At 41.4% G+C, this 27661-nt stretch overlaps 1 long non-coding RNA gene across 3 annotated transcripts in view; it reads right to left on the bottom strand.

Moving 5' to 3' along the window:
* LOC144284530 (uncharacterized) overlaps positions 1 to 27226 on the bottom strand; it is a 48854-nt gene extending 21628 nt beyond the window's left edge. For 2 of the 3 annotated variants that reach the window (XR_013352966.1, XR_013352964.1), the window contains exons 1-2: positions 26969 to 27226; positions 9550 to 11135 (exon numbers count right to left, since the gene is read on the bottom strand). This is a non-coding gene — a long non-coding RNA (uncharacterized LOC144284530). The remainder of the gene's footprint in view (positions 1 to 9549; positions 11136 to 26968) is intronic. The other variant, XR_013352965.1, reaches the window with a different exon arrangement.
* Positions 27227 to 27661: the final 435 nt, after the last annotated feature.

A 27661-nucleotide genomic window follows, 5' to 3' on the forward strand; every position in this document is an offset into this window, starting at 1 on the left:
ACAACATTTGAGGGACGGGAAAGAGGGCAAATAGTGATCAAAACCAAGGCTGGGATGCTGGAGAGAGGGGCAGGCATGGGCGACAGCGTACCTCCTAACCCCACCGCATCCTTCCTTGTCACCCATGTCCACCCAAAGCTCACAGGTGAGGAGCCAAGGCCCTAGAAACATGCACACCTTCTCAGGAGGGCTCTTCCACCTGGACCTGGGTGGGTGTCACAGTGACTAAGCCCAGTGAGCTTTCCCTGTGACCAATTTGGCAGGAATCCTGTTCCCCCACATTCTAGTCTGGACGTATTTGTCCAATTCCCCATGGAAAAGGATTTTAACTTGGAGAAAGGGCAGTCCTTAAACTGGGGAGCCCATAACCATGCTGTCTGCATCACAATGCCATCACCTCATGGTGAGAGAAAGGCAGGTGGAAGGAGGATCTTCCTCCCATGGTTGGCTCTCTGGTTCTAAGTGGGTTTACCCTACCAGGTGAGCTTGTGAAACTTCTCCCAGAGAGCTCTGAAAGCACACCCAGCTCCTGCATACCAGGAAGGGGGTCTCCTCCATCCAGGAAATGCCTACCTCAGTGTCTGCCCTGAGGCTGTGAGCTGGAACGCATGGTTGGAACACAGGCAAATGTAAATTAACGTAGTCTTCAAGCTGGGCTTCTCAGCAAGGTAACAAAATGTTGACATCAGCCTGAAAGTCAAATTAGGCTTTGCATTATGTGGTGTGACCTGAGGTGTTGACACCCTGGCGGTCTGCCTTCCGTGCTTCAGGAAAGCATGTGATTGGGAACAGAGCTCATGACTTCAACTGCTTCCCAGAACACCCCTAGACAGCAAAGAATCCTTGGTGAGCAAATCTGTGATGTTGCTTCAGCCTCTTCCAGGAAATGTGCGTGATGCATTTAGTAGTCCTTCCCACCATTACTGAATATCTACTATGTGTCTGATACTGTGTGATAGGTACTGGGGGCAGCAGGTGACCTCCAGAGGTGGAGCAGATACAAATCCTGTGTAGGAAATCTTCCCAGGCACGGCGGTCTCTAGCTAACACCCCCATAGCTCTCCTCCCTTTCTTGGTCAAGTTGGTTTTACCAAGCTGGTTTCCCCCCTCCCCACCTGCCCTCCAATCCCCCCTCAGCCCACTGCAGACTGTCTCTGCCCCCACCTGTCCATGGGAACAGCTCCCCTGGAGGACACCAGAAAGCTCCTCACTGTCACACCCACTGATAGGACTCATTCCTCAGGTAACCTAACCTCCTTCAAATGTTTGCTATTGCCATACCACTCCTTTTTAAGATTCTTCCCTCTCTTGTCTTGTGTGTCACTACTCCCTTACGGATTTGCTACAACCTTCCTGACATAATTTTCCTTAAGCCCTCAAAGGCCTCCGCATGTCCTACAACTACAGGACCCACACTTGTTGTTATAAAAACCTCCTGCGATCCAGCTGCTGCCAGCTACTCCAGACTCATCTCCACCTCACCCGCCCCTTCTCCCCATACCTGGTGCCACAGCGACCCCAAACCACACCTGATAAGCCTCCCAAACCCATGGTGCCTCCTGCTGTGTGTGGTACTCAGCCTCCCCCCCCCCCAATACCTTTCTCCCCCCCACCACCTGGCGATCTAACTGGTGAACCTGGGCCACTCTTCAGAACCTAACCATTTGCCACTTCCTTGATGAGGTCTTCCCTGACCAGGCCCCGCCCCCACTTACTCCAGAAAGAGTCAGCTACCCCTCTGGACCACCTCTGCTCGCCACTCTCATTTCCACTGTCATGTTTGTCACATTGTGTTGTCACTGTTTCTGTGTCTGTCTCACCCACCAGGTTCCAGACTTCCTAAGGGTAAAGCTTATATCCCACTCCTCTCTGTATCTCCAGCTCCTGGCACATTGTCTGGCACTTCATTGAATTTTGAAAAAATACTTATGAAGCAACTTTAAGGAGCTTTTTGTGTACAGGAAAAGATGCCATTGGAGCTGATTCTTGAGGAAGGAAATGAGGGATCCAAGTGCTGTAGCAGGAGGGAGAAAGCAGGAGAAAAACCCAGAGACCAGAGGTCCTGAGAAAAGATGGGAGTGTGGTCTGTTTGTCCCCAGTGTGGAGGGAACGAAGGAGCATGAGGGAAACCAGAGGAGAGCCCTTCCTTGTTTCGGGGCTCTTCAGCCCCTACCCAGCTGAGAGTACACCTCATTCCTCAGGAAGGCTGGCCCTTCCCTAGCCCCGACTCTCATCCCACAACCAGACTCTGATCTTCTCCCATGAATTCACTCCCTCCCAGCACTACGAGCCCCTGGATGGGGCTTGGCATTTATAGCCTGGCTGATCAGACAAGACTCACCCACAGGAAATAATTAGAGAACAAAATAAGACAACACACAGTATAAAAGCTCACTGGAATATCACCAAGTGCCAAATGTCTATGTTAAGCAATAACAATGGGAGACCAGTGAAAAGCATCATTGTTGGCTGCTTTTTGGAGTTTATGTAGGAGGTGGGACTCCAGTTGTTCTCTGAAGGAGGGGAAAGCTTCAGAAATCAGCAGAAGGCACCCAGCCAGGGGGCTTAGGGGGACCAAGGCACAGAGGAGGAAGAGGCTCAGCACCAGAGGCCAGTCAGGCGTGGGGTTGTGGAGTGTGGCTTCCTCAGCCAGGAAGGTTCCTCCCACAGCTCCCCCTTGTTGAAGGAGGGGCTACTATCACTCTTCTGGCTTCTCCCTAGAAGAAATTGTGTGAGGTCTCCTGCTAAACCTGCTTAGAACTCTCGCTGTGGGCAATTTCTAGGGGTGATGAGGAAAATCTGAAATAAGAAAATTTACCTTCCATGGAGCCTCTTGGGCAAAATTAGGACGGTGAGATGACATCCCTTCTGAGCTGTGGGCAGCCACCTCTGAGATGCTAATCATTTGGAACATGCTGCTCTGTTTTAGTGCTGGAAGCACCACAGTCAGAAGGAGTCTAATCATCGGGCATTCAGGTGGCCCTTCCATTCACAATTTTGATGCCAAAATAGGAAACACAACAAAGGACTACCTCAGGGCACGTCTAAGGAGGACTCAGAGTTCCTTTGGTCCTGTTTCTCAGCCTATTTGGACAGGAAAAAGGGAGACCTTGAGATCCCAGAAAAAAATAGGATTACCCAGGAAGTGAGTTAGTTGGTGAGCAAGGAATCCATCCCAAGCCCTAAAATATTTGAGCAGGAGTGGGGAGTGTGGGTTACAGATTTCTTTGCCATGGCAGTCATAGGTCCATGCCCAAGACAGAAGGCTGAATGTTGGTCAAGTTACACCAAACAGCTCATGCTTTGTCTTCATTTCTGTTTTCTATCTTGATGAAAATTGTGTTTGTTCATTTGGTTTTTTTACCCTGCCACAAGATAAATAGAACCATGACTTATATTTTACAACTTGCAGTGATTTTATATGCATTTGAGAGTTGGGGCATGTGTCCTGCTGCTGTAATTTTTTTTCCATCTGGAAAGATGGAGGGGGGTTTTGTTCATGCTCCTCGCAACTGTGTCTCTCTAATGTCCTGTCTATGCCATGCTCACTCTCCCACCCACCTCCCAGCCCACTAAAGAGCATAAATCATAGAGGCTAAGAACCATTTTCACATCAGTCCCTGTCCATCCCCATGGGGCAGGAACTATTAAGAAGTAAAACCAGCTGTGCTCAGGAGCCCCAATGTCCGGAGGAATGGACCCTCTTGCCTTGGCCGCACTAGCACGTCCTTTTTCAAACCTCTTTGAAAAGGTAAAACCCTGAGCTCTGACAAAAGGTCAGATGACCCAAGACATAAAGAAGGGCTTTTCCAAAGTGGCATGGGAAGTAGGGGTGGGTGGAAGAGAAATGTAAGAGCCCAGTGCATAATGTTATGTTTTAAACCACATGCCTTTTTCCAGACTGGGTTATTAAATTAATTCAGAACTTATGCTCACACTTAAAAGATTTCTGTCATATTTTATGAACACGATGATCTCAGAGTAATTTGCACTGGAAATGTGTCATATTAAATCAGGGGCACTAATAAACTTTATTACTGAAACTCCACATGGATCAGACGTGGCAGATAAACCATCCTACTTTTGCACTCATATTCATGCCATTGAAATATGGCTCTTCCTATGGGAAAACATAAATAAGTTTGATAATATTCCCTCAGCCCCACCATAAATGTACCCGTCCGAACTGGAGGTATCACCTGCCGGTCCTGCCCACCCACCCGGGAGCTTGTTCTAGGAGTGGGACAGATTGACCTAGGCAGAGATATTTCTCTGGGATTTTAAAACACTTTGACTTCCATGACTTTATCACCTTCCATTCACACTGGCACAGCCCTTATGCTGGACTGTGTATAACTGCTAAGAATTGTTTTACAGGTATAAGTGTGGTATAAAAAGTACAGAGTGGTGAGTTATGACACCTGAGTTCTTCTGGTTCTGCTACCAGCTGGCTCTGCAATCTGAGTACAAATCAGATAGAATGGTGTAATAGGGAGAGCATAGGCAATGGAATCAGAGGTTTATTTCTATTTAACAGGGGTTTTTTGAAAGCTTAACATGTTCCAGGCCCTTACAAGGCACTAGAAGTGCTCGCTCTCTCTCTGTGTGTCAAATAAATACATAAAATCATTTTTTTAAAAATAGGAATTCAATTAGAATCCCAACAGGATTATTTGAGAAACTAAATTATCATAAAATATGTACAGATTTGTATAACTCCATAGAAATACTCAGTGATTTTTTAAAAATCTGTATTAAAAATCAATGTCTGAGACTAGCCAAGTAAATTCAGATGGGTGGGAGAAGGCTTGCCCCACCAGATATTAAATACAAAGCCAAAATGTTCAAAATGATGTGGTGTATGCAAACTTTCAGCCAACAAGCCTGTGGATATTAGAACCAAAGTGGAAGGAAGGCAAGTAATTACAAGTCTGTATTAGGAGTGCATGGACTTCCCAGGAATCCTCACCAGCACAAGCATCTAGCTTCCCTATTACCCAAGGAAACTGGAAGTCTTTTCTCTGAAAAAAAAAAAAAAATTAACCAAAGACATCTGAATTCAGGCAGATGGGTTCATCAAAGGACAGGAGCTAGGAATAGAGTAAAAATAAGGGAATTCAGTGAAGGTCTACTCTTTACATAGTGAGGCATACGACCCTCCACCCTTTCCTGCACTGTTTCTAAAATGTAAGCAGGCAAGCACACCCTCACACACACCAACAGGACTCAGAAGCAGGAGATTGGATGGGAAAAAAGACCCCCCACATACTGACACTGGAGAGGTGTAGTGCAAAGGGTCACTGCAACCTGATCTGGACTCTCCCCAGTGAAGCCCCTCCGCCTTCACACAAACAGCCTCCATTGAAGTGTGAACAGAGAGCCGAGGATCATCAGACTCTTAAGGAAATCCTTCTCATAGAAGATACAATCAAACACAAACATGAGAAAAAGAATTCTGAGGAAAAGTAGACCAAACAATAATATCCTCAAGAGAGACAATGATTTTCAACCATAAAGCAAAAAGTATAATGCTATTCAAAAGGCCCAACTTGAAAATAAGAAAGAACTCTTAAAAATTAAAATTGAGAACCAAAGTAACATTATTCAAAAGGGCTAAATTTAAAAGTTAAGGAAATTCCCTATAAATTAAAACTAAATGACAATAGAGTAGAAAATTGAGCTAGAGAACATATAAAAACCTGGTATAAACCCAAAGGGTGAAAATCCAAAGCATAAGAATTTAATAAAGATAGAAGAGAAACATTCACAGGAAGAAAATTATTAGTGGAAAAATCAAATAAAATCTCCCAGAACTAAAGGAATAAGGACACTCTGAGTGACTAGTATAATGAATGGGGCGGGGGATCCACATTGAGGAACATCATTATAAAATTTCAGAACATCCAAGATAAACAGAATTATCCATAAAAATTCCATGGGTCAAGGTGGGAAGTGGAGGGAGCAAGTGCATATAAAGAAACGGGAATCAGAATGGGTGAAATTTTTCAAAAGAAATTCTAGATGTCAAATGATAGCAAATGAAGGTCTTAAAAGTTACAAGGGGAACAACAACAAAAAAAAAACAGTTGCACCTCTATAAGCTAACAATGAACAATCCAAATAAGAAACTAAGAAAACAATTTTATTTACAATAACATTAAAAGAGTAAAATCCTTAGGAATAAATTTAACCAAGCAGGCAAAGGACTTGTACACTGAAAGCTACAAAACATTCCTAAAAGAAATTAAAGAAGATACAGGGGTGCCTGGCTGGCTCAGTCAGTATAGCATGCAACTCTTGACATAAGTTCAAGCCCCACATTGAGTGTAGAGATTACTTAAAAAAAAAAAAAAATATTTAAAAGAAAAAATTTTAAAGATACAAAAATGGAAAGACATTCCTGCTCATGGACTAGAAGACATAATAATGGGAAGATGACAATACTGCTCAAAGTATTTGACAGATTCAGCAAAATCTATCAAATCTCTATCAAAACCCCAATACTGTTTTTGCAGAAATAGAAAAATCTATCCTAAAATTCATATGACATCTCAGGGAACCCCAAATAACCAAAGCAATTTTGAAAAAGAAGAACAAGATTGGAGGAGGTTTCACACATTCTGATTTCAACACATACTACAAAGCTATGATAATCAAAACAGTGTGGCACCAACATAAAGACAGACATATAGACCAACAGAACAGAATGCAGAGTCCAGAAATAAACCCTAGAATATACGGTCAATGATTTTTGACAAAGATGCCAAAACCATTCAACAGTCCAACAAATGTTGTTGGGAAAACTGGATATCCACATGCAAATTAATGAGGTTGGACACTTACCTATGCCATATGCAAAAATTAACTCAGAGCAGATCAACAGCCCAAAGAAAAGAGCTAAATCTATAAAACTCTTAGAAGAAAACAGAGGGAAATCTTCATGGTATTGGGTTTGGCAATGGCACCAAAAACCCACCAAAAACCGCAAAAGAAAAAATAAATAAGCTTAATTCATCAGACTGAAAACTTTTGTGCATCAATAGACACTATCAACAGAGGGAAAAGAGACCTACAAAATGGGAGGAAATATTAATGAATCATGTATTTGGTCAAAGATTGATATTCAGAATACATATAAAGAGCTATTACAACTCAACAACAAACCCAATTCAAAACTGGGCAAAGGCCTTGAGTACGCATTTCTCAAAAGTTCCACAAACCATCAATAAGCACATGAAAAGATGCCCAATATCACTAATCAGTAGAGAAATGCAAATCAAACACAATGAGATATCACTCTACACCCATTTGACAGCTATTATAAAATAAAGGTTTAAAAAAAACAGAAAATAGCAAGTGTTGGCAAGGACAGAGGAAAATTGGATCCTCTGTTCATTAATGGTAGGAAGTAAAATGGCGCACTGCTATAGAAAATGGTACAATGATTCCTCAAAAAAATTAAACACATAATTACTGTGTGATCCAGCAATTCCACTTCTAGGTATATACCCAAAAGAAGTAAAAGCAGAGACTCACAACATACACTTGCACACCCAGGTTCATAGCAACATTATTTGCTATAGCCATTAATGCTTATAGCCCACATTATTCACTGAAGGCAGAAGAAAGCCAGCCAGCCATCAACAAATGAATGGATAAACAAAATGGAGTACAATCGCACATTGGAATAGTTTTATTCAGCAGTAAAAAGGAAACTACTGTAACCTGAAACAATATGGTTGAATCTCAAAAAAAAAAAAAATTAGGCCAAATTAAATTAAAGAAGCAAAGCATAAAAGAGTAAATGTTTACTTAATGGTCCCATTAACATGATATTTCTAGTGAGGGAAAATCTATAGAAATAAAGTAGATCAGTGGTTGACTGGGACTACAGGTGGCTGTGGAGGCTGACTTTAAACGGGCACCAGGAGACCTTGGGGGTGATGAAAATGTTCTAAAACCTCCTGGGGGTGATGAAAACGTTCTAAAACTAAACATAAGGATGATTGTACAACTGTATAAGTTTACTGAACTCATTCAACTATACACTTAAAATGGATGAATTTTATGGTATGTAAATTATGCCTCAATAAATCTGTTTTATTTTTTTATTTTTCTTAAAGACTTTATTTATTTATTTGAGAAAGAGTGAACACAAAGCAGGGGAGGCAGAGGGAGAGGGAGAAACAGACTCCTTGCGGAGCAGGCAGCCTGACACGGGGCTCAATCCCAGGACCCTGAGATCGTGACCTGAGCCAAAGGCAGGCACTTAACCGACTGAGCCACCCAGGCACCCCAATAAATCTGTTTTTAAAAATCAATAGTATCAGTTATCCTTCCCAACACTTACTGTATTCCCCAAAGAGCTTTGTTCTGAAATTCTGAAAGTGAGCAGGGAGGGGTTGCAAGGGTGAGGAAGGCAAAATGAAAAAGATCACATTGTACCCTCTAGAACTTAATGACCCCCAGAAGGAAGAACTGCAGGCTTTGGGGGCTGCCCCATCAGGAGACATCAAGAAGACATTCGGCCGAGCCAGAGTTCCTCTTCCCACAATGGGAATGGAGGGCAGCATTGCCCCCACGAAACATTCAGGTGACATTTCTCCAGCTCTCCTTGGAACATGAGAACACTGGTGCAAAGTGAAGTCAGCCCCAGGGAGAGGGACAGCACTTCTCATTCTCTCACTGCCAATTTGCAAGCTGAAGAGGAAGGAAGAGAGGAGTCTTTATCATAAAGTAAAAAGGGAAAAGAGGGGAGCCAAATGTGTATGAGTGTGTAAATGTCTGTGTGTGGTTCATGAGCACACAGCTAAACCCATCTATAGAAACAGACTCCTTTGTGTATGTGACATAAAATACAAAGTTTCATCGCAATGATATTACATATCGTTAATTATAGAGAAATGAGAAGATGGCAACACACTCAAATGTTATTCTAAGTTGTTCGTTTTTAACTAGGAAGTTAACGTTACTTTAAAAAAAACTTCCCTTTTTACTTGGCCCACGTGCAAATTCAAGCTTTTGTGTAATGAAATTATGCTAATGCAAATAAGATTTTTATGGATAAAAAGAGCCTAGAATGTTAATTTCAAAATCAGTACTGTCGCTGAAAGAACGGACATTCTAGAAAACAAGGAAACAAATTACAAACACGATCATTAGGTTAGAACAAAAACTTTCACCAGTTTCATGAGTCTGGAAATTCATGTTCTCTAACACAACCAGAGGCGTGTGATTGCTATTGTCACTGTTGAGTGTGCAAGAAGATGAGGAGGGCCAAGGAGGCAGAAGTAAACTTTGTGTGGAGGAAAAACCTAAGTAACACAGGTCCCCAAAGATACTTTTCTGCTTGTATTTCCAGAGTGGCCAGTTCCATAATCAGATTAGGCAAAAATTTCTAGAATTTCTACTTTCCCATTAATGCTTTACAGTCATAACAAACGATGTGATTCGTTTGTATGGAAAAGTTCATTGCTCTGCTGTTCACTGGCGGTCAAGCTATGCATCTATTGGTTTATGCATATGTAAGATACAAAGAATAATTCTTACCTCTCAGGATTGTCTTGAGAATTAAACGGTGCCAAGGCCAGGAAAGGGTGAATCTTTCTTCATCGCATTGCACATCACTGCTCACCTTCCTGCAGGCACTCCTGCACGTGTGCACCCATGCACTGCACAGGTCTTACCCTGAGAAGCTTTCCCAACATTTCTCATGCAGAAATAGAAAGGGACCATTTAAAAAAAAAAAAAAAAAAACACATGCAAGATTAACACTATAAAGGGCATTTCTGCTCCCAGAAAAGAAGAGCTGGTTACTGGAAGCAGCTTATTCTTTGCTCTACCTGTTCTGATAGGAACAGGATTACGGGATGCCAGAGCACCCAAATCTAGCTAGAAATCTGCTGAGTGAAAGGCGGCGCCTGATAAATGTGAATGATTATGAGGTCAAGGCTGTATATTCAAACCCTATGAGGAGATTTATCCTGGCAATGATCTTCCTCCTGGCCCTGACCCATGCTTACATGTGTCCCATCAGATGGAGAAGCTATGTCTGGCGTTGGGAGGAGAATCAACTAAATGCAGTCTGTTCCCATCATCAAGGAAGGAGAAAAAAAAAACTCAAAACATTGGTCCTATTGACAGTAAGACCAGATGTCCTTTTCAAATATCAGTATCTGACAGGGGCTGCAACAAAGCAGGACTCTGGAATAGAACTGTATTCCTTAGAGAAAACATTCAGCTGCTCTAATAAAAGTCAAAGTAATGGTGGCTTAAGCATGATAGTTCATTTCCTCCGCATGTAAGAATTGAAGTGTAAATAATCCGGGACAGTAAGGCAGAGCCACAATATCAGGGCTCCAGGTTCCTTCAAGCCCTTCCTTGAGCCCCTCACAGACTCAACATGTGGTTTCCATTTTGTAATTTAAGCTGGCTACTGGAGCTCCACCATTCTGTGTACATTCCAGCCAGAAGAAAGCAGAAAGAGCAAGGCAAGGCACCACTTTTTCCTTATGCTTAAAGGTGTAACTGGAAAGTTGTACACAATCCTGGAGTGCACATCCCAATGACTAGAACCAAGTAGTAAGGAACTTCAATACCTAGCTGCAAGGGAAGCTGGGAGATGTAGTCATATTTTGAGTGGCCATATGCATAGCACAATTGGGGGGCATATATTGGTTTCCTTGGGCTGCCATCACACAGTACCACAAACTGAGTGATTTAAACAACAGAGATTTATTTTCTCACAGTTCAAGAAACCATAAATCCAAAATAAAGGCATCAGCCCAACTGAGGCTCTGAGGGAGAGACCCTCCCTGCCCTCTTCCCTAGCTTCTGGTGGCCGTTGACAATCCTTAGTGTTCTCACCTTGCGACTGAATCATTCCAATTTCTGACACCACTGTCAGATGGCCTCTGGGTCTCAGGATCCAACCTTCCTTTCTTTTCCTCTTATAAAGACACCAACCATCAGGATGACTGGGTGGCTCAGTGGTTGAGCGTCTGCCTTCGGCTCAGGTCCTGATCCTGGGGTCCTGGGATCAAGTTCCACATTGGGCTCCTCACAGGGAGCCTGCTTCTCCCTCTGCCTACGTCTCTGCCTTTTCTGTGTGTCTCTCGTGAATAAATAAATAAAATCTTAAAAAAAAAAAAGAGAGAGAGAGAGAGAGACCAGTCATCTTCAACAGGAAATCATACTGCTAAGACACTATTTCCACACAGGGTCACATTCACAGCTACCAAGAGTTAGGACTTGGACATATCTTTCCAAAAGATACAATTCAATGCACCAGACAAGGCTACCACTAAAGGGAGAGGAGATTGGATGTTAGTGAACAATAGGGCACCTGCCACAGTACACCAGGAAACTGCACCAGGGGGCATCCGCTGTGACACCACAAATCATTTCCTGGTCTAGTCTGTCTGGAAATGAACCCCAACCGGCATTCCTTCTCAACAGACCCTTCACCTTCTAGAGAGTTCACATGTCTTGTGTCCCCCAGACTCAACTATTCTCTCACAGACCCACATCTGGAAATGCCCTCCATGCTTCTCCCCTCAGTCCAGCCTCATTTCAAGGGTTGGCTACTCCGAAGGCTTTTTCCTCTGCCCAGTGGCAAATAGCTGCCATCCTGAGGAGTAGGGCCACATCATGAAAAGGCAAACCTAGATGTTTTGCCTTTCCTCTATTAAAAAAAGTTAACTATTAAAATGCGTATTTAAATGTTTATATTTTAGGGCCCCTGTTTGGCTCTGTCAGTTAAGCATCTGCCTTTGCCTTAAGTCACCATCCCGGGATCCTGGGATCAAGTCCCACATCAGGTTCCCTGCTCGGTGGGGAGTCTGCTTCTCCCTCTGTCCCTCTCCACTGCTCGTGTGCTCTCTCTCTCTCATGCTCACTCTCACACACTCTCTCTCTGTCTCTCAAATAAATATATAAAATCTTTTAAAAATAAATAAATAAATGTTTGTATTCTAAAATTTTATTTTATAAATGCATTTTATATAATAATAAATTTTGTAATTATATATAAATTATTTCATATAATTTAAAATTCTACTTTATGACTATATTGTTATAAAAATAAATGCATTCATATTATATAATTATATATTATATATTAATATAATGGTTTTCCATTATATATTAATATATTAAATGCATATTTAGATATTTATATTACAATTATATTTAATGACTACATTGCTATAAAATTAATGTATTAATATTATATATCAAAACATTTTCGAGTGAATGGGTGACGGCACTGGGGGTTATTCTGTATGTTAGTAAATTGAACACCAATAAAAAATAAATTAAAAAAAAAAACATTTTCTTCAACCTAAAAAATTGTTTCTCATCATTTAAAAAAAAATAAAATATGTTCATGAATCCCTAAAAGTATGTAGACACTAGGCACTGATCTCCTTGGTTAATGTAAGTAGTCCCAACTAGAGAGCATGCTAAAAGGGGCAGCAGAGAGAGCAGCCACCAGATCCAACCACAGACTTCTTTCTGATCAGACAACGGAGAGTGCTATCCACCACGTTCCCCCACCCTCTAACAAATTGTTCACTTTGTTTACTCTCATAACAATTTAGGAGCCTACAAGACACCAAACAATTCATTAGGTCAGAAAGGACAGCCTCCTTTGAGAGTTAAGAAACAAACTTCCTCACTCCAACGGTGTCGCCATCACTGCTGTCAAATACAACAGGAATTGGAAGGAGAGTGCCCACACCATACAACATGGCGGATACAAAACCTTTATTAAAGGGTGAGAGAAATTGCCCACTCTTCAACATCATGAACCGTTCAATCCCACACTGCAAATCTGTCTAATCTCCAAATACATTTCATCCCATACTAGTCGAATCTATTATTTCCTGTTGCATTTAGTTTCCACTCATATACTGACATAGAAGACACATCTGCTAGGGTGACCAACTCATCCTAGTTTGCCCAGAACCTTTGTATTTGGGGCACGAAAACTCGTGTATCCCACAAAACCCCTTGGTCTCAGGCAAACCAGAACAGTTGGTCAACCCATAATGGTATCTAAGTGTCATCATCCTCTGCTGATATTTAGGTGTTTAGACCAACAAGACGAAAAGCACTGAAAAAATGTTAAAGTAGTGATTATAGTTCTGGAAAGTTCAAGTAGAGAGTCCAATGGTACAGCTCAGCAGGATGTGTGCAGGCAGCAAATGTGGCCAAACCAGATGCCCTGGCTTTCATGACATCTTCAGTGTGGAAAAGAATGGCTGTGAGTCAGCTCCCTCTTTTCTGGGCTCCCTGGAACAGTCTCTTCTAGAAATATTTTAGATGAATTGCCAAAAGAGAAAAGGGATTTGGGCTGTGGTTCTCAAACCACAGTGCACTTAAGAATAACCTGAGGAAAAGATGGATCCCTGGGTGGCTCAGTGGTTTAGCGCCTGCCTTCAGCCCAGGGCATGATCCTTGAGTCCCAGGATCAAGTCCCACGTCGGGCTCCCTGCATGGAGCCTGCTTCTCCCTCTGCCTATGTCTCCGCCTCTCTCTCTCTCTCTCTCTCTCTCTGTGTGTGTGTGTGTGTGTGTGTCTCATGAATAAATTTAAAAAAAAAAACTTAAAAAAAAAAAAAGAATAACCTAAGGAACTTGCTAAAAGTATGCTTTTCTTAGCCCTATCCTAAGAAAGTTTAGCTTGGGAGAGCTCAAAAAGCAGTCTTGTTAACAAGAACCCCAGGCAGGGACAGCTGGGTGGCTCAATTGGTTAAGCATCTGGCTTCAACTCAGGTCATGATCCCAGGGTCCTGTAATTGAGTCCCACATCTGGCTCCCTGCTCAGCAGGGAGTCTGCTTCTCTCTATCCCCTGCTTGTGCTCTCTCTTTCTCTCTCTCTCTCTCAGGCTCTCTCTTTCTCTCATGCTCTTTCTCTCTCTCTCAAATAAATAAATAAATAAAATATCTTTTAAAAAATGAACCCTAGGCAATCCTGACACACATAGTTAGTGGGTGAACCACACTTTTTCAAACTCTGGAGTAGGGAGTAAGCCCTGAGAGCTGCTCCCCATCTCAGCAAGTAAAGCAGAACTATGCACTCATGAAAAGGGAAGCACTTAGTGGTAGGACTTCTATGATCTAAAAAACACATTCTTACAAATCTTGAGATTGTTGGAGTACCTAAAGCAAAGCATATCTCGTTAATCAAAATAACTATGCTCTACATACATATATGTGCTGTGTCATACATTTACCTATAACATTCACAGACAATGATAGGACAACAATCACTAAAGTGGCAGTTTATAATAGGCACTCAATAAATATTTACTCATATATATGCCATGGTGATGTGCTTAATACATACATATATTATCAATTCCATAATCCCATTTGACCTCGTTAAATCGAGATTATCATGGCCATAAGATAACCAAATAGAGTTGACAAATAAGCAGTTGGATATAGGAGCCTACAGCTCTGGAATTTGGTCAGGGGTCAGGTTAGGGCCAAAGATACAGACTTAGAAAGTGATCCACCTACAGCTTCTAGCACTTCAATAAAGTACAAGCCATGGTGGCTGGGGTTTTAATGCCAAGTCAAGGTCAAAAGCCCTATGACCTCACTACATGACCTGGGCTGTCTACCTAAAACCAAGAACCAGGGATGCTTGAGTGGCTCAGTGGTTAAGCGTCTGCCTTTGGCTCAAGGCATGATCCTGGGGTCTTGGGTGGAGTCTCACATCAGGCTCCCCACAGGGAGTCTGCTTCTTTCTCCCTCTGCCTATGTCTCTGCCTCTCTCTGTGTGTCTCTCATGAATAATAAATAAATAAATAAAATCTCTAAAAATAAATAAAGTAAAATAAAATAAAATAAATAAAACCAGGAACCAGTAAAGCTTAGGCTATCCATAACCAGAAATTAGAATGTTTATCAGCTCAGGATACAGTTCCAAGGCCACGTGTGAAAGCCTTTTGCCTCTTGAGGTAAAAACCTAATTCATTATAGCTCAGTATAGCAACTAAGCTATAGCAGTATAGGGCTCCAGGCAGAGGCAAACACAGAATTATCCCAAAACCCAAGATATCAACAAGAAAAAATTCCTCACCGACACATCCCCAAGAGGAGATGCCCTCAGGCCAAAGTCACAAAATATAAGGCCAAACCCAGGCAAGCAATCTACAAACCCCACACTGCCAAACCCATCCCAAAAGAGAGGGAAGAAATTACATCTGCAGAGCCAGAGATAATAGAACAATCTGAAAGGAACTTTGAAACTGGTTCAGTGGGAAACAGAAAATCATTTAAGGGTTTTGAAAAAGAGCTGGCCAGGCTGAAAGTAGTGTTTTAGAATTACTAGGGTGGCAGTGACATGGAGAAGTTTGAGATTGGAGCAGCAGGAATGGCCAAGACGATTTACACCATCTACCTATAGGTAGTGTTCTCTTGCTCTTCTGAACACCCATGAAATTAACTGGCACATCTCTTATGATCTTATAGCCTTACCACTTTATTCTGTGTTTTATAGCTACCTTCATATATATAAATCATATAAAGGAACCCACCAAACTTAAAGGTCCTTTATAGCAGGATAGATAATAGATAGGTATGTAGATAGATAAATAAATTATAAATAGACACCTTTCTATATCTCCCACAGCACCTAACATAGTGCTCTGGGCACATGGGAGATATTCATAAATAATGTTTTGTAAATAAACAATCCAACAAATGAACTAGAGCTATGTTAGAAGCTGATTGATCAGACCTTGCTCTGTGGACTTCTAACTTCAACTGGAGCACAAAACCAAGCTGATGGCACATCATTAGTTCATCTCCCTAGGACCTGATAGGCTCCTAAACTTGTTCTCTTCTTAGCCTATGTGTACATCATCTGTCAGTGTATGTAAAAGTCAGCTGAATTCAGTGACAGCTTTAAGCCCTGTAGCACTGATGAAAATCTTTATGTGTGGATTTCCCCAGTGCAGATTGCTATGTAACCTGTCTTCCTCTTCAAATTGATTGTCAGTCCATAGGCATTTGGCTAATCATTACAGTAGGCCTTGCCCTAAATCTGACTACCCCATTCCTAATTAGTTAGAATCTTTCTCCTTCCCTCTTTGAAGAAAAGGTCCTCTATAATGGCCAAACCCTGGAAAACAGCAATAAGTTAGGAACTTACATAGGGGCACAAACTTGACACACTGAAGAGCATAATAGCAAAGATTGTAGGGCCTCCTCTGAAGCCCAGAGCCATGTTCATGTCCAAAGCTTTCCTCATTGTGGTGGTGGTGATAATAATGATGATGACAGTGATGCCAATGACACAAAGCCATCTTGTATTAAGCATCTGATATTGTCAGGCATTATACTAGGCATCTTTCATATAATTTGGCATGTAATGCTCACTAGAATCCAGTTAGGAAGGTATCAGCATGTCCATCTTACAGATGAGAAAATTGAAAATGAAGAGGTCAAACAGATTTTTTAATAAAAAATCTAGTAGATATCAAAGCCAGGATTCAAACCTAGGTCAATGTGAATGCAGTTTGCATTCTTTCCACTTCTTCACACTGCTTCCACTATATATGCCCATGCTCCAACAAAACAGTCAGGGGCATCCAGACATGTTGAATAATTATCTCAAGGACTTCAGATAATGTACATGTGTTTTGGAGCTGGAACAGTTTCCCATGAGACTGGAAGCGTGAACAGGCATCAGCTTCCCAAGGTTTTATTCCAATTACTTCATAGCTCCTTCAAGAGAATGACTAAATAAATCTGGTCTTATCATGCTCCCTTCATTTCACTCCACAGAGAATGAACTGACCCAGTCCAGCTCCTGATTTTTGTGTGTCCATTGTAAAGCCAACTACCCACCCACATGGCCAAAGCAACTGCAAACAAATTGCTCTGAAATGTTAATGGGCTTCTTTGGGGATACAGAGTAAACCCATAATAGAAAAATCATATTCACAGAACATTCTAGTACTCACATTATTGAAATGGTCCATTGCCAGTGTGGTCCAAACACATTGTACTGGCTTGCTCTCTAGGCTCAAAGTAACTGCAGAATTAATTATTTTAAATGGTTTCAATAAACTAAAAATGAGTGATATTTTAAATTACTCTACTAGACACATGACCATCAATAAGACAATCAGAGAAATAAACTGTGGTCAATTCACACTAAAATATTATAAATTAGTAAAAATACATGAATTACAGCTACTTGCAACAACATGGATGAATCTTAGAAACATAATTACCAAGCATGCCAAGAAATAGGGTCAAATGACTCAAAATCCAATGGGGAAAAAAAACAAATAATAGAAAAAAACAGTGATACTTATTAATTTGAGCTATCAAATAGTGACTTTAAAGTAACTATGACTAATATGTTCAAGAAAATAAAGGAAAAGATAATTTTTCAAATAAAGAAATAGTATCTGTTAAGGGAAAAGTCAAAAGAAAAATCCTAGAACTAAAGCAATAAAGTTATTGAAATTAAGAATTAACAGATAGGGGGCAGCCCTGGTGCCTCAGTGGTTTGGCATCACCTTCAATCCGGGGCCTGATCCCGGAGACCCAGGATTGAGTCCCACATCAGGCTCCCTGGAGTCTGCTTCTCCCTCTGCCTGTGTCTGTGCCTCTCTCTCTGTCTATGTCTCTCATGGATAAACAAATAAAATCTTTAAAAAAAATTAACAGATGGGTTCAAATCAGATCAGAGGTAGCCAAAGAGAGGATAATAAAGCATAGAGGAAAAAGAATGAAAAATAAGGGGTGAGGAGGAGAGCATAAGAGGTCTAGGGGCATGGTAAATACATCCAGAATATTTATTATTGGAGTCCAAGATGGTAAAGAGAGAGATAATAGGATAGAAGCAATTTTTAAAGAAATACTGATCAAGAATTTTCAAAAAAATGTTGAAAGACATCAAGCCACAGAATAAAGAACTTCTACAAACCCCAAGCAAGATTAATACAAGGAAGACCACATTTAGATAATCATACAAAAACTGCTAAAACCCAAAGCCAAAGAGAAAAATCTTAAAAGTAGTTGGCAGGCCAGGAAGGGGGGAGAGGAGGTGACACATTTTTTTTTTTAAAGAACAAAAATAAAACTAACAACTAAGCAACAGAAAAAATGGAAACCATAAGACAGTCAAAGGAAATGTTTAAAGTGCTGAAAGAAAGTAATTGTTAACCTAAAATTCTATACTCAGTGAAAATATCCTTCACTTGTGAAGACATAATAAAGACATTTTTAGACAAACAGAAATGAAGAGAATTTATCATTAGCATATCTGCATTAAAAGAAACACTAAAAGGATTTTTTCAAGCAGTAAATAAGTACTTCCAGATGGAAACACAGTAATTCAAGAAAGGAGAACAGCACCCTTTGGTAAAATTTATGGATAAATCTAAGTTAATATTACAGTATGAAACAATAATACTAATATTCTATGGAGTTCAAAGTATATAGGGAATTAAATATATGCTAACAATAGCACAAAAAAACAAGAGGAGAGTAAATGGAGTTAAAATGTTATAAGATTATTGCATTGTCCAGGATGTGATAGAAGTATTCACTTAAGATAGGTTATAACAAAACAATGATATATGATGCAATCTCTGGAGTAATCACTAACGAATAATAAAAGAATGTACAAATACCAAGCTAACTGAGAGGGAAATGTAATAACTTTTAAATGCCTAATTAACCCAAAGGAAAGAAAGAAAAACAAAATTAATAAACACATGAAAAAAATACAAAGTAAATAGTAAGATGATAAGTTTAAACCTTACTATCAGTAGTTATTTTAAATATAAATGGACCAAATTCCCCAATTAAAAGACAAGGATTGTGAGACTGGATAAAAATAAATAAAACCCAATGATATGTTATAGGCATACCTCAGAGACATTGAGCATTTAGTTCCAGACCACCATAATAAAGCAAATATTTCAATAGGACAAGTCAAATGAATTTTTGCGTCCCAGTATATATGAAAGTTATGTCTAGACTAGACTGTAGACTATTAAGTATACAATAGAATTGCCTAAAAAAAAACAATGTACATACCTAATTTTAAAAATACTTTATTGCAAAAAAAATGCTAACCATCATCCGAGCTTTCAGGGGTCATAGATTACCATAGCAAATATAATGATAACATTAAAGTTTAAAATATTGTGAGAATTACCAAAATGTGACACAACACAAAGTGAGCAAATGCTGTTGGAAAAAAAAATGTCACTAGTAGGCTTGCTCATCACAGGGTTGCCACAAACCTTCAATCTGTAAAAAAATGCAATATCTGCAAAGTGTAATAAAGCAAAGAGTAATGAAATGAGGTATCCTATACAGCAATACATCTTAAACATAAGGGTATAGGAGGGAAAAAAAGCTATGTGGCAGGTTTAAAACATAGCCACAAATCCTTCAATTCTCCTTATAATGGTGGGAGTTTAATTCCCCACCCCAATTTAGACAGGTTTATGACTCTTCCAGCCAATAGTGTGTGGCAAAGTTAACCTGTGATTTTCAAGGCTAGGTCATAAAGCTATGCAACTTATGCCTTGTTTGATGAAGCACTCATTCTTGGACCTCTGAGCCTCTTTGTAAGAAGTCTGACTACCCTGAGCCTTACATGCTATAAGAAAGCCCCAGCTACATAGAAAGGGCATGGGCAGGCACTCAGCAACAGTCCTTGCTGAGCACAGTCTCCAGTTATCCTAATCCAAGTACAAGACGTGTATGTGAAAAAAATCTCCAATGATTCAAGTTCCCAACCATTTAAGTCCTTCCAATCACAATTCCAGACATTGTAAAACAGAGATAAGGCATCTCTGCTAAGCTCTGTCCAAATTCCTGACCCACAAAACCACTGAGTTGTTGGTCTATGCCACTGTTTTGGGGTGCTTTATTATACAGCAACTGATAACTGGAAAAGGTTGAAACTAAAAGGATGGATGGAAAAAAATACAGCAAGAAGAGATTACTCAAAAGAAAAGTTCATGCACCTAAACAAGTATCAGACAAAGTAAACTTTAAGGCAAATAGTTTTATTACATTACATTTCCTAATGATAAAGTGGTTGGTTCAAGAGAAAAAATATAGCAATATTAAACTTGTACACACAAAATAACATAGTTCAAAATATATAAAACAAAAACTGACAGAACTAAAGGAGAAAAATATAGATCTACAAGTATAGTTGGAGATTTTAACATATGTCTGTGAGTATATTTTGAAGGATTGACATCATACAGAGTATATTCTCTGATAACAGTGAAATTGAACAAGAGATTCAAAATAGAAACATAATTAGAAAATCCCTAGATGTTTAGAAATTAAGGAATATACTTTTTTAATTAACTCATAGGTCAATGTAAAAAAAAACTGTTAAAATATCAAGCTTCTAAACAATAACAACAAAATACCACTAATAAAGAGAAAAGGCAAGTCACAGAATGGGAGTAGATATTTGCAATATATATGGAGATTAGAAAATATTCTTAACTGAATGACAATAAAGATAACATCAAAAATTATCAGATGCAACTAAAATAGATATAAAGAGAACTCACTATACCCATCAGAATGACTAAAATAAATTTTTAACTAACAATACCAAGTGTTGTCAAGGATATGGAGGAACTAGAATTCTCACACACTGCTGGTAGATATGTAAATTGGTACAACCACTTTGGAAAATTCTTTAGAAGTATTTATTATAACATGTAAATACCCTAAGATACAACAATTATACTCCTATTATACCCAACACAAATGTCCATTAGAAATAGAATGAATGGGGTCTCTGCTCCTCCCTGTTTGGCAGACAACCACTTCCAGTGTGGTGCCAGTCACATCCCTCAAGACACAATGGTGAAGGTTGGAGTAAACAGATTTGGCCATATTAGGTGCCTGGTCACCAGAGCTGCTTCTAACTCTAGCAAAGTGAATATTGTCACCATCAATGACCCCTTCATTGACCTCAACTACATGATCTACATTTGTTGGTATGTTCCACTCATGGCAAATTCAATAGCACAATCAAGGCTGAGAACAGGAAATCTTTCATCAATGGAAAGCCCATCCCTATCTTCTAGGAGCAAGATCCCAACAACATAAAATGGGGTGATGATGGTGTTGAGTCCACTGGGGTATTCACCACCATGAAGAAGGCTGGCGTTCACTTGAAGGTGGGGCCAAGAGGTCATCATCTCTGCCCTTCTGCTGATGCCCCCATGTTTGTGATGGGCATGAACCATGAGAAGTGTGGCAACTCCCTCACAAGATTCTCAGCAATGCCTCCTATACCATGAACTCCTTGACCCTCTGGCCAAGGTCATCCATGACAACTTTGGCATCATGGAGGGTCTTGTGACCACAGTCCATGCCATCATTGCTACCCAGAAGACCATGAATTGTCCCTCTGGGAAGCTGTGGTATGATGGCCAAGGAGCTTCCCAGAACATCATCCCTCCTTCTTTGGTGCCACCAAGGCTATAGGTAAATTCATGCCAAGCTGAATGGGAAGCTCACCAGCATGACCTTCTGTTTCCCTCCCCCTCCCCCAGTGTCAGTTCTGGATCTGACCTGTCACCTGGAGAGAGCTGCCAAATATGATGACATCAAGAAGGTGAGGAAGCAGGCATCAGAGGGCAACCTCAAGGGCATCATGGGCCACACTGAGGACCTGTGACTATAACAGCAGCGCCTACTCTTCCACCTTCAATGCTGGGGCTGGCATTGCCCTCACTTTGCCAAGCTCATTTCCTAGTATGACAATGAATTTGGCTACAGCAACCTTATGGTCCACACGGCCTCCAGAGAATAAAAGCCCCCCACCCCAGACCACCAGTCTTTGGGAATGGCAGTGGAAGACATGGTTGCAGCCAAACTAGTATACAATTCCTGGTCATCTGGTAAATAAAACGAAGGACCTTTGCATTGAAGTAGATATTACAGCTCAAGGGATGCTGTTACCAGCTGTCTCATGATTTCTAGATCAAATAAGGGAGTCCAGTGCCTAGTGAGCTATAGTTTTGATCTTATCATGTCTTACCTTAACTAATGAGATCCCCATTTGTGTGTGTAGTTGGAAAGCAAAACTAGGTGGCCATTTCTTCTGTGACACCAGATTATAGCAAACGTCCTTTCCCTATATTTCACTACATTTTTGTAATTCCTTGAAATAAAGCATTTTCTAATTCTGAAAAAAAAAAAAAAGGCAAGAAGAAGAGAGAAGCCTTCAGCTGCTGGGAGTCCTTCCCCCAATTCATCGCCTAACACATTGAGAATCTCCCAACCTTTACAGTTTCCATTCCCAGACCCCCTGAAAAAGGGGAAGGACTTAGGGAGCCCTACCTTGTCATTTACCATCAATAAAGTATACTGTACCCGGCGAAAAACACACACACACAGAAAGTAGAATGAATGAGCAAATTGTATGGTTTATTCATACAATGGAATATCACTCAACCATGAAAAAGAAATGAGCTACTAATGCATACAACATCATGGATGAATTTTGCAAATATCATGCTGATGGAAAGAAAGCAGACATGAGAATACATGCTTAACAATTCCCAAACTGCCTATAGTGATGTAAGTCAAAACAGTGGTTACTTTGCAGTGGGACTGGGGGAAAAATTAACAGGGAAGGGACATGAGGGGAGCTTCTAGAATACCAACCACACGCCACATCTTGATCGAGGTATGGTTACATAAGTGTATACTTTGTAAAAATCAGTCAAACTATGCACTTAAGACTTTACATCTTACTATTGTTTATGTTATAGTTTAACTTTTTTTATTTTTTAAAAAAGCAAAAGGATAATAAACAAAATTCAGGAGACTGGCCACTTGTGAAGGAGAAGCTATGGAATGGGATACAGACACTTAAGGTTTACAGTCATGATGCATACAAATACTTTTTGTATATTTCAAATACTACATTAAATGTGAATAAAAATTTTTTTAGTAAAAACAAATTATTCAAATATTTAACCCCATGTGCTGAACTCAGGAAGAATTTTTAAAGTAAAATTAATATAAATGACTTTCAGTGATATCTAAATACATTTAAAACAATGCATTAATATAATGAGTGTCCTCCTAGCATTGTGCTGGTTGTACCTTCAAGAGATCACTCTGAATGAGGTAGAGCAATAAGAATGTCAGGCATTATTGAGTATATACTTTCTGTTGGGCACTGTTGTGAATGCTTTACATGCATCTAATTGTCACATAACCCTATGAAGCCAGTACCGTTATCACCCCAATTTAACAGATGGGGAAACACACATAGGGAGTTCAAGTGATTTGCCCATGGCCTCACAACAGGCAAGCCGGAGTGTCGGCATTTGAAGGCTGGTTTTGAATTGCCGTCTGGTTTCAGAGCCTATTCATTTAACCTCTGCACTGCTCTGCCTCTTGTAAGAGGCACGTCTCAGATTTCTGGAAGTTCTTAACCATACCCGACTCCTGACAAGGCCTGAAATCAAGTTCCAGAGTTTCCTAACATCTGCCTCAGAGAGAGGGGTGTTGTGATGTGTCCATAATTACAATGATAATGAATTACAATGTCATTACCACCAATAACAATAACAATAAACATTAAACCACACTGTACTACATTACAGAATAGATTTAAAAATTGCCATGATTGAACAGTAAATGTGTTTCTTAATTCCAGACCTTCACTAAGAAAGAAGTAACCAGGATAAATTATCTTTCCTCTCTGAAGTCTCTCCTGTCTTTTCCTGGCTTATGGCCCCTACCAATTTAAACAAAGCATCCGATTTATTCATGATGTGTGTCTTACTTCTCTTCCAGGAAGATAGGATTTGTTTCTGATTCTTCTTTGCTTCTTTGCGATGCACATTACTTAGACATAGTAGGTGCTTAGCAAATAACCCTGTAATGAGTGCATGCATGACAAATAAATAAAAATTAGGTCAAACACCCAAGTTCTTTGTAAAAGCTTCCACAGGTCTCTTAATTCTGCCCATCATATTCACTGCTGTATCCCCAGGGCTTAGAGGAGAACCTGTAAATTGTAAATACTAAATACCTGTAAACTGATAAATACCAAATTTTGGTTGAATGAGTGAAAATATGAAGGAGATAATTCTCCCACAGTCTAAGGTATCTGTATACCATTCCTCATCTCTGTGAAAGGTATCACTGACACTCTGGATGGGTCAACATGTCTATCAACTCAGAGGAATATGGAATATGCTGCTGCACTGCCAGGTCTTAATGATGGAATGAATGAGTGTGCAATGGAGTGATGGGTAGCTGGGTTGAGAAAAAACCCTGTACACTGGACCAACCATGTGGCAGTAGTGGTGGTGGCCTGTCCTCAGGAATTACAGCGAGCAGTTCTTATGCAATCCTGGGGAGGATGAGGATGAATATAAATGTCTTGAGTGTCTGAGAATTCTTTGTTTTCCAGTTTGATTGAGATATAATTAACATAATACATTGTTTAAATTCAAGGTGATAGATTTATATATCATACGGTATTTTAACTGTATTAACAATAGTTAATTAACAGCATTTTCATATGCTATATATTAGACCCTTAGAATTTATAAGTGGAAATTTATACTCTTTAACCAATATCTCCCCAATTCCCCTACTTCACTAGCCCCTGTAACCACCATTTTAGTCTCTGTTTTTTATGAATCCAGTTTTTTTAGATTCCACATATATATGATATCATACATTATTTGTCTTATCATTTTTTTCACTTAGCATAATGCCCTAAAGGTGCATCCATGTTGTTCCAAATGGCAGGATTTCCTTCTTCTATCTTGTGGCTAAATCATATTCCATTGTCCGTGTGTGTGTGCATGCATATAATTATATAATTAATAATCATAATTATATATAATATCACATCTTCTTTATCCATTGATGGTCACTTAAGTGGTTTCCACATCTTGGCTACTGTGAATACTCCAATGAAATGAGAGTGCAGATATTTCTTGGAGATCCCGTTTTTATTTCCTTTGGACACATACCCAGAAGTGGCATTGCTGGATCATCTGGTAGTTCTATTTTCATTTTTGAGGAACCTTCCATAGTGCTTTCCATACAGGCTGCACCAATTTACATTCCCACTAACAGTACACACAGCTTCCCATTTCTCTACATCCTTGCCAACTCTTGCTATCTCTTGTCTTTTTGATGATGGCCATTCTAACAAGAGTGTGGTGATATCTCTCATTGTGGTTTTGATTTGCATTTCCCTGATGATTAGTGATGTTGAACATATTTTCACATACCTGCTGGCCATTTGTTTGTTTTCCTTGGAAAAATATCTATTCAGTTCCTCTGTCAATTTTTTAATTGGATAGTTTGGGTTTTTTTTTTTTTTATTGTTGTTGGTTTGGTTAGGTTTGTTTGTTGTGTGTGTGTGGGAGGGTTGTGATAGAGTTGTCTGAAATCTTTATATATTTTGGATATTAACCACTTATCAGATATATGACTGGCAAATATTTTCTCCCATCCAGTAGTGCATCCTTTCATTGGTGATTCCTTTTGCTGTGCAGAAGCTTTTTAGTTTGATGTAGTCCCATTTGCTTCTTTTAGCTTTTATTGCTTTGCTTTTGGTGTCAAATCCAAAAAATCCAGGTCATGGAGTTCACTTCCTATGTTTTCTTCTAGGAGTTTTAAGGATTACAGGTCTTACATTCAAGTCTTTAATCCACTTAGTTGATTTTTGCGTATGGTGTCAGTTGAGGTCCTGTTTCATTCTTTAGAATTTTCTTTCTTCATCTAGTAAGAAATCACCTAGACTGGGAGTCAAACTCCATGATAGGGTCAGAGGAAGTTCTCTTCTCCAGTCTCGCCTACTCCACTTCCATCTCTTGATTTCTTTGGTGTATTATTCTATCAATGGGGAAAGCATGTGACGGCCCTTTTAAAATGTGAAACTTCACCAGTCAGAGTGAGCTATGCCTTGGGGCAGCTCTGTAACAGCCATTTGAGGAAAGATTGTTCTTTCCTTCCCTCAAAAGCAGGCCTTGTTCCTCTCTGCTGGAAGATCGACCTTCTTGCCGACTCCTCCCCTGCCCTTCACCTCCCACTCCTCCTTCCAGTCCAAACTACAGCTGTCTCAGCTCTACTCCTTACAGGGCCTTTCTGGCCTGCAGTGGGGGGTGGGGATGGTGTGCAGAGTTTGATCTCAGGAGCCTAACGAATCTACAAAACAAGTCACAGAGCCTAGAAGAAATGCGCTGGAACAAAGTGTTTCTTGGGGACCCCGCTCCGCAGAATGATGAGAACCCGACACTCCGGTCCAGTTTGTTCATTCATATCCTTTTATTGCAGAAGACTGAGTTGTGACCCACCCAGGGCTTCGCTTAGCAGAGCCCTGAGCTTCTGCGCCCTCCCCACCGCCTTTCCCTTGGCTAAGGGATATTTGGGGGCCGCCGGTGGGAATGAGAGGGGAGCTGGGGGGACCACCGCCTACTTGCTCACTCTCTGACTCTGCGGCGGAGAACCCAGTGTCTGAGCAATGCCATCCAGAACACCCCCTTGTCCTCTAGAAGCGTCCATCCGTTCCCGACATCCTGGGTGAGTCTTTATGGCACCTGTCTCCATCACTTCGGGCCTCTTCTTCCAGTGACTTCGTTCTTGGTCTGTTTTCTCGGGCTCTCTCTCTCCGCATTTCTCTGAGCACCGGGGCCCCTTCGGTCACTCCGCGTGTCACGTCTCGGCGCGTCCGTCCCGCCACAGACCCCGTCCCCGCCCCCCCCCGCCCCCCCCGCCCCCTCCCCGGGTCCCCGGGGCCGCGCCGGCGCTTTCATCCGGGTCCAGGTGGCGGCAATCCAGTACAGGATTTACGGTGCCCTGACCCTGAGCCGTCAAGAAGGAACAGCCAGATTAATGGGGTGGGCGGGCTGGGGTAATAATCGTTTGTTTGATGTGACAAGCCTGATAGGCGTTGATTTACTTACAGACTGATGGGCTTTTAATTGAGCACCTCCATCCCAGTCACTTCAAAGGCAGGGGAAGTTGACGGGCCCCTTCGCGGAGGGTTCCCGGTGAATGACAGCGCCCTCCGCCGCCGCCGCGCCCGGCCCACGATCGCGCCTCGGGAACGTGGCACATTTTCGGAGTAACTCGGAAATGGCCTTTTGTCTGCAGCCGGGGGCGGGGGGGGGGGGGGGGGCCCGGGACCCCCCGCGGCGGCGCCCGCCCTCCGGCCCCTCCGCCTCGCCGCGCCCGCGCCCGCCCCCGCCCCCGCGCGCCGCCGGCCCTCCTCGCGCCCCGCGCCCCGCACCCTCCGCCGCCCGTGCGCCGCGCCCCCCCCTCCTCCCACTTCCTCCTTCCTGCTCGCTCTCGGGAAAGGCCAGAAAAGGCGGAGTGGGCTCCCTCGGCCCTGGAGTGGCTGCGGGCGGCGCCCCCCAGGCCTCCAGATCCCGCACCCTTGCTCGCACCCGGGCCCGGGCCTCCCGCGCAGGGGCAGGGCGGGGCCACAGACCCCGGGGACTGAGGCCCAGCCGGACTTGCAGCCCGGTCTCCTGTGGTCCAGAAGGGGCTTTCATAATACAGGCTTTATGCTGTTTGAAATATTAGGAAATGTCCTTTATCAGGGAAGTTCTGTCAGAATGGATTTGTTTTGGTTTTGTTTGTTTGCTTTGTGTTGT

This window comes from Canis aureus, chromosome 15 (genome assembly GCF_053574225.1).
Source record: "Canis aureus isolate CA01 chromosome 15, VMU_Caureus_v.1.0, whole genome shotgun sequence".
Classification (NCBI taxonomy): Eukaryota; Metazoa; Chordata; class Mammalia; order Carnivora; family Canidae; genus Canis; species Canis aureus.